Genomic DNA, 16,332 nt, shown 5'->3' with positions numbered 1-16,332 from the left:
TGTACCACCCTAGCAAGGGTGTACAATTTACGACAGTACAAGTTCAAAATAATGCTAGGCAACAAGTAACTACAAGCCTAAAAGTTCTAACCCTCAAGTTGAACCCCTAATTATTGTTCTACAATCTAAATGGTAAACCACGAGATTAATAAATTAAAAACATGGGATGTAGGTGTTCTATATTTTACCCGATATTTATATTTTAAACTAGTGTAGACATACTCTATTGCATTCCTCAATCTAGTAGCCATTTCTGATTCTCTCTAGATTTACTAATTTGTCCAAGAATTGAAATACCAATATGAGTCCCTTAGTTTCAAAACCCTCAGAAGTCAAAAGTTCAAAACCTAAAGGGCAAAATTTGTAGAATCATGTTGTAAATTTATAAATGATTATTAATAATTATTTGTAGCCATAGGACAAAAAATTCATTGCTTCTTTCTAAATTCTAAAGAGTAACAGCCTAACACGTCACACGTGTCACTTTTTTGGAATGTTTTTGAAGACTATTTAATCCTTTACAACTTCTACCTATAATAGAGCTTATTACACTAAATTAAGTATACAATTACAAATTTAGAATTTAACTACACTTAATTAAATGTTTATCATTTATGGTAGGAAAATGTTTAATGACACATGTCTTGTTTCAGGTGGAAGTTTGCAAAAAATGTTTATCGTTCCCACATTCGGTCTGAAATACATCTTACATCGTTGATTTGTGTTCATCCAACAGACAATTCAATATCTATTGTCAGTTGTCGTGGGTCCCACTATCAATAGGATTTTTCCCAATTTTGGGGCCACGTCACCTAACATTTCATCGTCCCATGGGCCATAGACTTTCTTTCATGTTAAGACTAACATTAAACGGCGACACGTGTCCCTCTTTTCAAAGAATCATATATAAATAGCCATGTTTAACCATGTTTAACCATGTTTAAGCATGTATATTGTATAAATGTTTAACAATTAATTATATATTGATAAATGTTTAACAATTAATTATATATTGATAAATGTTTAACAACTAATTATATATTGAGAAATGTTTAACTATAATTTTAAATCAGTGTTCGCATTCAACATTTAATAATTTCTATTATAATATATAACAAGTGCCACATACTGGCGAGTACTTGTCATTTTAATTTTGTGATACAAATAATAAATATAATAGTATTATAGTAATAGTTTTTTGATATAAATGAGCTATGCCATAGTAGATGAAAGGTGTAGTAGACAATAATTAGAGTCAAATTGATTATTGAAAGATTATATTTTTTTTCTAATTTATGTTGGCTTCTATTTTGTTCATAGTAATTACAAGTGCAACTAGTATAATAGAAATAAAGATCCAAGAAAATTGAACCCTAATATATTGTTATGTCTATTATTTATATTTTAGTGATATTTATTAGTTTTGCTTAAATTATTTATTTAGTTTAATTTTTTAATAATTATAGCTATAATCTTAATATATTCCTAATTCTTTTCATAGTTATTGTCTTTTACTTTTAAACAAGTTCTCCCTAGGGGGTAGTACCCTTTCTATTAATAAATAGAGAAAAAATTACATAGAAGACTGAGAGATCTCAGTTATACAGGTAGGAAATCCCATGCCTAGTCTCTATCACGCTATCAACTATCTCTTCCACCATAACATCAACATTCTCCTTCATGTAATCTATAAATTTACCCATGATGTATTCCTTCATCATCCCAGCTTTGAACAGACTCCAGGCCTTCCTCATCTTCTTCTTCTTCTTCCCCTCTGCATTCAACTAGAAATACCCCATCACACAACCCGATTCTGGAGCCACTTCTATGCAGTTAGAGAATGTCAATGACAAGACATTAATAAATGTGGATTAGGACCGTGCAACATTATCGACCATCCACATAACCTACTAACCAGTTGTAATCGACAATCAAGGTTAAGGTGGGGGATTAAGATTTGATACGTGTCTCTATTCCATATAATTTATGGAGAACTACATTTCCTTCAGAAATTTGGGCCAAAAGAAAACTTCAGCCATTGATCTAGATCATCGAACAGTATCAAATAATATATTTAAAATACGAAATTGATGGATGTTGCATAAATTTGGCATCGACCCACATGACGAGTCACAACTCTTGAAAGTGGCTATTATTAGATAACTAAAATGACAAAGAAATCGCCCATAAAATATTTTTTTTTTATATATAATGAAAAATTAGCCAATAAAATTAACCAATTTTCAAACGGTAGATAAAATTCGCCAATACAATTAAATAATTTTTCCTTCGCAAAAAACTTTTCGCCCATACACATATATATTTCCATTTAAACACAAAACATTTTCCTTAGATATTATAAATTTTCCCCCATAGTAATGAATTATTTTCCATGATTTTATGGAATTTTCATACGTTCAAAAAAAATCGGCAATACAAATTAATTTGTTTTCCTGATTTGAAAAAAAATTCGTCATCAATATGAAATTTTCTCTGGAGCCCCATAAATTTGTAGGGGTTAGGTTGTTAAGAATTGCATACATTAAATATTAACTTTATGGAAATAATGATTAAATAGAGGAATGAAAAATAGGGTATGTGCAGGTTCATGAGGAGCCAAAAAGTGGCGATATTCTAACAAAAGTTTTGATTGATAGGTTGATTGAAAAATATGTATAACTTTCTAATGGTATCATATTTTTTGAATCTAAAACATGTGTCACATTCATTTCTTTGTATACTATAGTATTAAAAAAATAAAAAATGGATTTCATGAAATTTTGACCAAGTTATGGTTGTCAGACATACACGTTTTTTATATTTTTTAAAAGTTGTAGCAAAAAAATCACAGTTAATTATTTATTTAAAAAAAATACAAAAAAATATGTATCACATCCAGACATGAGTCTTCTACTTATATTAAAAATATTATAAAAAAATATTATGATTTGATTGTGATTAGGATGGTCAGACAAATAGCCGCTTCTTATTTTTTTCCTGAAATTTTAGCACTACTACATTGAAAGTTTAAATTTTCATCAAATAGATTTATTTATTTTCGAAAAACAACTAGTAGCTTAGAAACTACATTCAATTTTCTACAAATTATATTGTCACATATTTTTGAAATAATGTTGGCAACTTATTCAAATTTTTATGTCAAGTTACCTAACTTTGTTTTCTGATTTTCATTGCCACTTAAGGACCTATTTGGCCAACCATGATTCCGCACATACCCAACACAAAAATAATAACAAAGAGGAGAAAATTTTAGCGTGGTTCACCCAAACTTGGGCTACGTCCATTAAACAAGGAGTCCAATATTATTGTTCAGTAAATCCACATTAAATCGAATTGATTACAACCAACAATCCCATGCAATTCAATACCACTACAAAATGCTACAAAAAATTTCTACAAAGAAAAAAACTAACCCTTAGCCATTTTATCAAGACTTATGTCAGTTACAAAATTAGGAAAACAATATGTTAACTATTAGAAAAATAACACCCAATGCCTTTATAAAATAATAAAATTTGATTGAGCTTTCAGGGGCGCTACCCTCGAAAACCCCCATGGGGCGCTGCCCCTCGACCCTGCCCTATATCATGGCAGGGATCGCACTAGAGGCATTGCCCCTTGACCCCATCTTGGGGACACTACCCAAAAACCCCATTTGAATAACTTGGGGGGAAACCGTGCTAATAGAAGTGTGAAAAACTAACCTCTGAGTCTAATTAGGCTCCATATAACAACAATCTCCCACTTGGAGAATGATCAGAACACTGTTGACCTTGTAGCCCCCACTAGAATGAAACACCCTAGACTCTGTGGTTTTGTTTTTATTGTTTTAGTATTCAAGACCAATTGAAGCTGAAGAGGAGCTCAACTTCTCCCTTGTCAGTTCCTTTATAAACATATTCGCTAGATTTCATTTGTATGTGTCTTTTCTAACCTCTTTTGTCCATCATCAATCAATACTGATCTAATGAAGTGATAACTCAACTATATGTGTTTTGTCTTTGAATGCAAGGCATGATTCTTTACAAGATGGATGGCACTCTGGTTGTCTGTAAACAAATAACTTTTATTATGTCATTTCCCTAATTCTTCCATGAAAAATTGTAGCTATATCACCTCTTTGCTTTCCTCTGTTGTAGTTACATACTCTGCCTGTCTGGTGGATAAATCAACCACCTTTTTCAACCTGGGGATCCAACTCACCTATGTCCCACCTACAATAAAGAGATAACCTATAGTAATTCGCTTGGTATCAATATCCCCTGCCAAATCTGAGTCTACATAACCTGCTAAAATAATATCAAATCCACCAAAACATAAATATTTATTGGATGTACCTTTCAAATACTTGAGAACCCATTTTACTGCATTCCAATGCTCCAATCTGGTATTACTCATATATTTTCTTACAACTCCAACAACATGTGCAGTATCCAGTCTCCTGCATAACATGGAGTACATTAAACTTCCTACAGCTAAAGCATATGGTACCTTGGACATTTTGTCTTTCTCCTCTTGTGTCTTTGGCTACATCTCCTTAGTCAATTTCAAATGACTAGCCAAAGGTGTACTAACAACTTTTGCATTCTCCATATAGAATCTCTACAACATCTTTTCAACATAATCAGCCTAAGATAGAGTCAATTTTTTGTTTTTCCTACCTCTACAAATTTTCATACCAAGGATTTGTTTTGTTGTCCCCAAATCCTTCATAGATAATTATTTTGCTAACTATTATTTTAACTCTCTAATGTGATCCATGTTAGACCCCGCTAGAAGCATGTCATCAACATATAAACACAAAATAATAGAGTTGGCATTATCCAACCTCCTAAAATAAACACAATGGTCAGAATTACACCTATTGTAGCCTTGTTTAGTCATAAAACTATTAAATTTTAAGTACCATTATCAAGGTGCTTGTTTCAAGCCATATAAACTCTTGTGCAATCTGCACACCAATTTCTCCTTACCTTTGACCTCAAATCCTTGGGGTTGTTCCATATATATCTTCTCTTCCAAATCACCATGGAGAAAGACGATTTTCACATCTAGTTGTTTGAAATGTAAATCTTTAGCAGCCACAATACTTAAAATAGTACAAATAGAAGTCATCTTAACAACCAGAGAATTTTTTTAGCAAAAGCAATTCCCTTTTTTTGTGCAGATCCTTTGACAACTAATGTGGCATTAAATTTGTGCTTACCTCCATCTTCCTTTTTTAGCCTATAAACCAATTTGTTTTGTAAAGCCTTTTTACCTGTAGGCAACTTACATAATTTCCAAGTGATGTTTGCACAAGGAGTCCATTTCTACTTTCATGTTAGGCTCCCACTGAACCTTTATATCCACCTTCATAGCTTCATCATATCCTTCTAGTTCACCAGCATCTGTTAACAATATAGAATACAAAGAGGGAGATAACCTTTCAAGAGGTCTACTTAGCCTTATTGACCATCTAGCATTCACCGGAGTTTGCAATATTTTTGGGAGTTTGTAGTATTTTTGGTTGTTGTTACAGAGCATGAGGAACCACTAGAACATCAATATCTAGAATATCATCAAGCACAACAAAATCCTTTTCTCTCTACTCATGCTAATGCAACTAATCTTTGTACAACCCCTTCTCATTGAATACAACATCCTTTCTTCTCACAATTTTCAAAATTTCAACATCTCAAAGCCTATAACTAAATTCATCATGCCATATCCAACGAAAGTACACTTTTTTTAATTTTGTATCCAAATTGGTTCTATTATCATAATCTATAAGTGTAAATGCTTCACATCCGAAGGTTTTGAGAAAATAATAACTCACCTTCTTACCTCTCAATGCTTCCATCTGAATAGTGTTTGCAATCTTTCAATTCTTTGTTTTTTGCCTTACCTGTAGAAGCTTTTCAATTCATTTCTATTCGATAAGTTTTCTTTGGTCCGAAAGCTGAACTATTTAAATTAACTTTTTTAATTCTTTAAAATGGGACATATAGCACAATATTTTTTGTAATATTTGCATCATTTCAACATCTTTGTTTAAAAGTTATATATGAATTAAAAAATTAGATGTTAAATCAACATAAAAATCATGTATTAATTTAAAAATAAAATAAAAAATAGTTCCTTAATTGCAAAGAAATGATATAAGAATAAAATATTGTCATCCACTCTAAAATTTGATTTCCAATATGAAATTATACTTCTTTATAGTGGATTCACTAGAGATTCCTAGAGGATTATTTAGAGGTAGTTTCTTAAAATATACTTTGGTACTATTTATGTGTCAAATCATATAACTCTCTCTTATTAATGCTTGTTGTAAGGATAAGTGGCAATAAAATTGCATTGCTATGCCATTCATGTGTCTCCACATTCCTTGGAAAGTGCTATAGGGAATATGACAGGAAAAACATTAAGCATTTATTTATATGAAAGTGAAATTGAATCTCAAAGAGATGAACATATGTCAATTATGATTAAAAATCAAAATAGGATAAGATACCTCCTAGGAATCCACTTTTGAGAATTTCAAGGGTCATGAATTGGGCACTCAATATTGGAAGATGAAAAGCACTTGGATCATATTCTCGCCTCACGGTAGCATATGGAGAGGCGTTCAAGGTGACCAAAGGCTTCATAATATCATTGCACATAATTATTGATGCAATTGACCCTTGTGGTCTCATTTATTATATTATCCATATTTATGAGATGAGCATTGATATACCTTATATATTTATTTAAATTTTGGAAATATATGGGAAATTATATAAATTAAATATTTATAATCATCTATGTCTATACATCAACTAACTCCTACCTTGCTACAAAAATGGGGTAGATATGTTATTTGAATTTCAAATACAAAGAATGTTAATTTAGATAACTGAGTGACAATTACAAAATAGAAGATTTAGAACTAGACATTTGTTCTAATCAAAATTTAGAGCTAGATGTTCTAATCAAAATCTTGCATTGACCATTAGTAGAACTGGAAGTCCCACTCACATAGAATAGAGTTGTCTTAAAAATGTTTTGTTATAAATGTGATAGGCAACTTGGAGTAATCAAGAGCTCTACATGGACACAACAAAATTAAAAAACCTACCACATCATGCAACAACTATCCTAATTGATCTGAAACACAAACACTTAGAATAGATATACAAATATCACATCAAGATCATGATTCGGATGTATTAATCATCAGTGTGAACTATATAAAGAAAAATTTATATCAAAATATAATTTTTAATTTAACACCTAATTAGCCATACATAGCACAAAAGAGATAATATATGAGTCTTCTCTGGATATTGCCATACATACTAATTACCAAAATATTAAATGTTTTTAGCAAAAAATATAGTAAATATGATATCAAAAGTGAGGACTCATCATTCTCCACCATCCCTAAACAATGTAAGCAAGATTAGGAGGTAGATGATTCTCTAGACTAGCCTCACTTATGGAGCGGATCCTCTTTTGTGTGTTTTCAAGTATGTAATGTGCTTTCCTTGTTATGTGCTACTTGATATTATCTTTGCACTATGTTAGGTTCTATTTGGATGACCCTTGTTGTTCCACTGCCACAAGGTAATAAAGAGGTTGAAAATATCATGGCATTCCTCTATTTGTATCTCACTTCTATATGTCATATTCATTTTATGTCATACATGTGTTATTGTCATAAATGTTCCTTTGTGCTTTCTACTTGGGGATGATCCAAGGAATTGAGATCTCTCTTTTTGGTCTTTACCATGTTTACCCAAAAAAACTTTTGTTTTTTTATCTTATGTTCTCTTCTTCCATTATATTTCTAGTTCCACTACTATTGGGGGATCAGGTCAATTCAATGCAATCAGACCTAATATACATGATTTATCCAATGTGCATATTGACCCTAGTTAATGGATCCCTTATGTACTCTCTTTTTATCATCTGCCTCATTTCTCTTCACTTGTCCTTTGGGGGCATATTATTGTGACAACATGCTTGTCTTTTGGATGCATGCATGCTACCTTAAAACAATTGCTCCTAGTAAGGCACACACAATCATTTTAATGTGGGGGCATACATTTTGCTCTTTGTTATATTTTGTACATACACCACAAATTTTTTTTTGTACACTTTGATCACACACCATGACATGTCAACTCATTATTAGATTATGACATGTCAACTTAAATCTTTTGAACCAATTTTTTAGTTTAATTTTTTCTCTCTCAATATGACTCATAGTAAGCATAAACCTTACTAGGCTAGAGTAATCATGCTATTTCTTCTCTTCATGTGTTTCTCCTTTTGTCTTCATAGTAGATTGATAAGATCCTAAGTCTATGGGGGCTTGGTGTGTCTTGCCTGTTTAATATCTTGATGAAAGTCTTTAAATGATATTATATACTTTACTGAAAGTATAAATGTATGAAACAGTCAAGGTAGGGAGATCTAATGAAGGACATCCCCGCCTTGCAGCCTATCACACAAACACCATGCAAGATACTAGCAACCGGTAACACAACACAAGATATAACCAGTAAATAGATAAAGAGAAACCCTAACTAGTAGAAGTAACACATGATATAACCAGTAACCAAATAAATCAATCATTACAACTATTTAATGAATTACATATGCCTTTAGTGGCTACACATGTTGGACTGCAGCCCATGATTACCAAACAATTCTTACAGCTTAAATATATGATCCACAAATCATCTGCTTAATAAATCAACCTCCGGTAACAGCTTGCACTATTCTGCACTAATCTGGACTTTAGTCCCCTCAGACCAGAATCCCTCCAAAAACTACATCTACTCTGGATCTTTTCTTCCTTGGACCTCTGTAGTTCAAATGAATCTCCAAAATTTCTATTTATACCATCCGCAAACAATAACAACTCGATCAAGTAGGCCAAAGATTAACCGATTCATAACGAATCGTGTAAACAATAACATGTTGGCCCAAACCACCAAGAATGTCACCAAAATGCATAGAACTTTTTGCTGACCTCCGGAAATACTGGTCAAGGCCAAAAACAACATTGCTCGACGATCCGCAAGTTACGGAACTCACTTGCAACCTAAATCATCTTCAATAAACACTCTGCAAGACTAACTGGTAAGAACACATCAAGTGGGAAAATAATCCAAACGAATTGAGAATCGAGAATGAAGCTTATGAACTAGCCCAGAAATAAAAAATATGATCTGCAATGAAAAGAAAGCAACTATCGGCACCTACCGACAGGAACACGGAAAACTACACACTGAACTTAAACAAAAAGGATTTTTTTTTTTGGTTGATGCAAGATTGCTCTTGGACCGGGGATGCTCCTGCATCAATGTAGGCTCATGCCCTGATTAAAGTGGGGGCTAAATGTAGCATTGTAAACTATATCTCTATACAATTTTTATCCTTACTTAGTCCTCACTTTTATGTTTTCACCTTCCATGCCTTTACCTTATTTGATTACGCTCACACCGGCTTCAAATCTTGCACTTCACTCAACTTTTCATCTGTGGATCCTTGTGCAAGCCTAATTGTCTAGACAAGGTGCTCTAGGTGCTAGTGTCCTAGGACAATGTTGCTATGAGTGCCATTGTCCTAACAAAAGGGGCCCAATTTGGTCCTGATAATGATCACAAAATGTGGGTGAGAATTCCCTTCTTGTGTTGGCCTATTCTAAGACTTCAAACACATTTGATGCTATCTGGGGTATAAAAGAAAGCCTTACCCCCTCATTTGCACTTCTCTCTATAATTTTTCCAATTCAATTCATCAAGAGAAATATTCATTCAAGTAAGAAATCATTAAATCATCTTGAAGACATTGAAAGAGAGGTCAAGTATTCATGAATAAAGAATTCAAAATGGCATCCATGATCAATACTCTATGAAGACATCCTAAATCCTACATGAAAATATCAACCTTGCAAGAAGACTTCAAAGTAAGACTTATCAAGGTATACCATTTTAATTACAATTCAAATCTAGCCTGTAACCTGGAAAATGCAAGCTTTATATTTCAATTACATTTCAAATTCAATTTCAAATGATGGGTTAATTCAAAACTTGGGGTTTGACAAAGGAAAACCCCTATTCCCAATATTATTCTTCTATTTCCATATATAGGTGAAAAATTCAAGAGTCGTAAATCTAGAATCGGATATAATAAATAAAGACAATTAGATCTAGCTTTTACAAGTGCAAAAAGAGGAAGACATTTTTGGCTAGAGCTACAATGTTTAATGAATTTCTCACAAACTTTATTGGGTGATATTTGAGTTGCATTTTGGTTCTAGATCAATAAAAAAAATCTTCATCCAACATTCGGGGGATGGATTCTCTTAGAGCTACTTTATCCCAATTTTTAAGGTTGATCTTTTAGTCATAGGTTTTACTCATCTTCCTTGTCTCTACTTCATGATTATAGCTTCAAATCTGATCTACAACTATCTATTTATGTTTACAATTTTATATCTTTAGCCCTAGATCTAGCATTCATTTTTCATATTTTGGTATCCAATCGCCCCCATAGAAAAAGAGGTGTGAACTCAATTAGCATTCAACTCTTTTTGTAGTACCCCTACTCGTTGGAACTCATTAGACTCATATTTTATTATTGTTTACTTTCAGTGGATACATTACTATGATGTGGTTTTCAGACTTATATGACATTATTTCATGCTTTATCTGGATATAAGATGCATAACTTGTTGGCAGTATTTCTGTACTTGTGATTTATGGCATTTTTTATGGATTATTGCTATGTACTGACACTTTACTTTATTTATGTAATGTGGAATTATATGTTGCGTGTCTATGAGTGTATTGGATGCAAGGGAATGATTTTCCTTCACTCGTTTCGATGAGACAGGGAACATCGCAATTCTCCTTCATCGGTGTGTATGTCGTGTCTTCTATATTACATATATGCATGTGTGGTTCGATGATGCAGGATATTGTAGGTACAAGTACCGGGTAGGTACGGGGTATTGTCTCCACCTGGCTTCACAGGTCTGAGTGTGCCTTATATTTTCTGATGGAAGTGGAGGAGATAGTAGTTGACCCTATTTTATTCAGTTACACTCGTGTGAGTGTCGTCAGTTGGTCATCCTGTCAGTTTGTTCGGCCTTCATATTTTTGTCATTTGATCTTCTTATGAGTCTTTGCTTTGATTTGCTCAGTTGTGTGTTTAGTGGTTTTAATTAATTAATTAAATTTATGGTATTATCTCATAGTTGAATTGTTTATGCATTGAGATTATAAATTTAGTTAATTAAAAGAAATTATTAAATTAAGTTGCAAGCTGCATGATATTAGAAATATATTTTATTAAAGTTTTTGTGGAAAAATAAATTAAATTAATTGTATTTATTATTATAAATAAATAAAAGAATAAAAGAATAAATAAATGAATGAATAAAAGAATTAATTAGAATTAAAGTATTGCTTTAATTTCTTTATCTAGAAAATTAATTAATTTGCATGAGAACAGAAAAGAAAGAAAAATGATTTTTAATTATTGCATGTTAACTTATCCCTTTGTTAGAAAATTGGAAAAGAAAAGAAAATTGCTTATATTACTAAATTTAGTTTTTTTTAAGAAAAAGATATTCAACCTAGAATTTTAGTTTAAAAAGAGGAATAGGTCATTATTTTAGGATACACACGAAACAAGTCAGGAATTTAGGTGAAGAAATTTATTGGAAGCTTATTGAAAAGATTAGGGCTCTTCTACAGATTTCTTCCAGGAAAGCTATACCAAGTTGGATGACTTCTTTGATTGTGGGTTTTTAGAAAATATTTCTATTTTTCTCTGAATGATGTGTTTGTAAATTATTTGTCAGTTTCGAAACCCTCTTCTAGTTGATTCAGGTTTTGAACTAAAATTCTTGTTGGATGTTAATTTTCTAAGTGTGTGGGAGTAATTTAATTTTGAGAACATTGAGAAAATTATTATGGAAAAATTATTCTATTTGGTTTGATTTTTTTTGATAGTCCTTTAAATAAATCTCTGTGATTTCTTTAGAAATAAATTTAATTGTGAATTAAATTTATTGGATTATCTAATTTTTTTTTAAAAAAGTAATTGAAATAAAATTCTGGGAATGAATTTTATTGAATAGGAAAAATTTATTTCTATGTAAATTTTGTCAAATGGTTTTTATGGATTTGGAAATTATTTTCATGTATATATATATATATATATTATAAAACTTTAGATAGCCGCTACTTACGGTAGCATCTGCTATCGGCGGTAGTACACGGTACTACCGACGGTAGCAATGCTACCAAACGATAGCAGAGCTACCGGACGGTAGCACCTGCTACCTACAGTAGCAGTGCTATCAGACAGTAGTAGTTGCTACCGATGGTAGCAGTGCTACCGGCGGTGGCATAGGCTACCGTACGATAGCATGGGCTATCATGCCAGGTCCAACATGTTAACGCTTTTTGTTATATTATTGGTTTTTTTACCTATGCATACTATGACTTACTATTTTGGGTTTCATGCCCAAGGGTTGGGTAAACAGAATAATTTATTTGTTATATTATATGATATGTATATAAATACACACAGACACACACACACACACACACACACACACACACACACACACACACACACACACACACACACACATATATATATATATATTAGATGTGTTTTCTTTATGGTGGTTATTATATTATTTTAACTATTATTTAAATACTGGTTATAAGTTGATATATATTATAGATGTAAAATCAGTTTATAGTTTGAATGTTTCAGAAAAGCTTATAATTTTTAGATTTGTTAATTTTGAAAATACTTTAGGAGAATTATTTCTATTTAACTTTATTGGATAAATGACAAGATGGATTTATTTGTATTAATATAGTTGTATTTCCTTATTTTCTGGAAAGTCTTTATTTTCAAGTAATTTGTGCTTTTGGTTGTTTTAAGAAAAGATTGCCTGTATTAGGATCTTGTGTAAATGGTGATTGCAGTCAAGCTTAATTTTCTTTGCAATTCTGGTTGAGTTGTCATTGTGTCCTATGTTATTATGTCTCCTTGGCTAGATGTTGTTGTATAACCTTGTTGATATGAACCATTGTGTGTTTTGTCCAAATGGTTAATCTTGGGCTAGTGATTGTGTATCCTTCACTTGTGCTTTGTCGAGATTGGTTATGGTTGTCTGTTTCACCATAGAGTTCTCGTAGAGAGAGACATTTCCTGTTAGTGTCCTATGGGAGAGAGTGGCTTTCGAGCAGGGGCTGTGCCCGAAGTGGATGACAGGATAACCCGTTGGAAGTCAGTTAAAAAGTGATAACCTAATAATTGATTAGGGGGTGGGTAGAATAAATATTATTTAAGATAATGTACCTCGTGCATAGGAGAGTGCTTGTACAGGGCTCATAATGTCACGAGAAGGCCTGGAATTGCAAACTTACCACCTTGTCTTCACGAAAGGATTGGTAGGGTCTGCATGAGACTTAGTTGGAACCGAAGGCTCGGGAGAGGTTACCAGGAGAAACCTAGGATGGGGGTCGAGGCCTATGGAGGTTGTACCATGGTATCCACCGTAAGACATGCGATGACACTCTCTCCCTAGAGTCACTAGTGTTTTTGTGAGTTGAGTCACATGGATGTTTACAGAGTCATGTAGTTATTTTGTACTTGTCTTACTTTGCTTGCTTGAGGGTTTTCTACTATCTCCTAGCACAGTGGGTTGGTTCCATTTCGAGATCACATGGTTGGGTGGTAGTGCCACTTCCCGTCAGATGTTCTAGATTGTATCTTCAAGTGAGGAAAGGCTTCGCTAGTGTTCTTGGTTCATGGTTCATGTACCAACTCTTGTTCGAGATCATTGTTCAGTTGAGACCCTGTGGTCATTGTATCAGAGTTTTATGTAACCTTGATATTGTAACTTTGTAATCTGTGGCATTATTGGAAGCCATGTATTTATGGATATTGTAATAGTATGTCAGTGGAATGTATGTTAATTCAGATGCTCTTATCTTATGTATAAATGTTTTATGGATATTGGATACATTGGAATACTTTCATTTCTTCATTATGGAATTTAGGTGTATGTGTAGTTTTAAACTTAAGCATTTAATTTATCTAATTAAAGGGACAATTGGATTAATTGTGTTGTTAATATAATCTATGAATTAATCTTTGTTGGTAACCCTTGGTAAAGAATATGTTAGACTTCTGTTGTGTTATTAAACATGCAATGGTTATAGTTAGTGCACTTAGTCTTAAAAAAGAAAATTATTTCACCCTTTAGTTGCCTAGTTGTGCTTTTTTCCTTTAGGGTTCCTGGCGGGGCATTACACTTTTCACATAATTGAGCTTAAATATCTTGTTCTCAATCCTCTCCTTAATGTAATATCAAAAAATAGGTCTAATTTGTATGCCTAAACATATAAACCCTATTTTCCTTCATTACACAAGTTAATAGAAAACACATGTGAAAAGATGAATATTGCTCAATGGGATCTCAATGTGAGGAGTAGGAACTAGAATACAAGCCTCTAATCTATTAGAACATGTAAAAACTATGATATACTCACTCTCATCTAAAGTATCATTATCAATGGGTATAGAATATGCATGTGTAAGTGGAATGAGACAATCTACTACAAGATCCTCTAGGAATGGAGAGATATGAGGGTATCCATGCATCTCCTAAAGTCTATCCCAAAGTATGTGAGGGCGCTTAAGGTATGATGTAGCACATATAATGATAAGATCAAGACTACACAAAATGACTCCTAGAACATGGTTAGGGTGCCATTTCCCAAAGACTAATAATTACCCTTTGTCAGAATGATCTAATAAAAGGATGAACAAAAAAATCCATGATACCTCCTCAAATGAGATAATCAAATCCAAAAAAAAATTGGGCATGTGTATCAAATCAAATAAAGTCTTCTCCCATAATGATCCTTTTTAGCTACCAAAAATGTCAAAGTAACTAAATAGTATATGAAAACAAAAAAAAATTAAATAAAAGTTCACACATGATAGAATCTAAAAAATGTGCATGTATAGATCTAAAGAGATTTGAATCATCTTTCCAATGTCACAAGAATCGTGAAAATCATATATACTGGTGAAAGATATAAGCTTAAAAGTAAAAGTTGAAGATCTAACTTAGATTGAGTATAACAAAATATTGAAGTTGAATCTAAAGATAAGAACATGACCACTTGGAAGTGGTTAGAACTGAATTTCCAATGATATCATGTTTTCCCAAATTTGAAATCATGTGCAAAAGTTGTAGCCAAAACAAACAAATCATCTTTTAGACATGAAGAAGAAGACTAGGTGCTACTTGGTATCTACTGATGTCATCAACAAATATTCCAAAATATTTTAGGCACCTAAAAATTCAACTGTTGTAGCGAAATATTTCTTTTCCTAAAACAAATACTAGAATCTTCTAAGAAAAAAAGAATATTGTCAAAAATCAAAAAGTGCATGACAAAGGTCAAAGGCATGTGAGTGCCTAAGGAAAGAATGGTCAAGTCAGGTGGTTGTAAGGCTGAAAGGGGCACATGAGGCTACATGCTTGTAGGTTGAAGGAATGTTTTTTAGGTTGGCCATACGCTTTTAAGATGGGCATACCATGCATGGGAAGTATTGCATCAAAATTAATAGATTTTTATGCGCATGTGTAGGATCATGAGGGGCCAAAAATGGCAATATTCTGACTAAAGTCCTAATTGATAGGTTGATTGAAAAATATCTATAACTTTAAAATGCTATCACATTTTTTGAATCGAAAATATGTGTCACATTCTATGCTTTGGATACTATAGGATTAAGAAAAAAATGATTTTCATAAAGTTTTGACCAAGTTATGGTGGTCAGGCATACGAGCTTTTATATTTTAAAAAAGTCATAGTAATAAAATCGTAATTAATTATTTATTTCAAAAAAAATATAGGCCACATTTAAACATGAGTCTTTAACTTATGTCTAAAATCTTATTAAAAAATATTATGATTTGAATGTGGTTAGGGTGGTCAGACAAACACCTACTTCTTATTTTTTTCCTGAAATTTTAGTACTACTACATTGAAATTTCAAAGTTTCGTCAAATAGAATTTTATTTTTTCATAAAACAACTAGTAGAAATTACATTCAATTTGTTATAGATTCTATTCTTACATATTCTTAAAAAATGTTGGTTACTTAATCAATTTTTTACGTCAAGTTGCATAACTCTGTTTTTTTATTTTCATTTATACTTAAGGGTTTGTTTGGTCCACCATGATCCTACACATACCCTTATAATGTTTCTTTTTTATGAAA

Source organism: Cryptomeria japonica, chromosome 11 (genome assembly GCF_030272615.1).
Source record: "Cryptomeria japonica chromosome 11, Sugi_1.0, whole genome shotgun sequence".
NCBI classification, from domain to species: domain Eukaryota; kingdom Viridiplantae; phylum Streptophyta; class Pinopsida; order Cupressales; family Cupressaceae; genus Cryptomeria; species Cryptomeria japonica.
Note: the sequence above shows the minus strand (reverse complement) of the source record.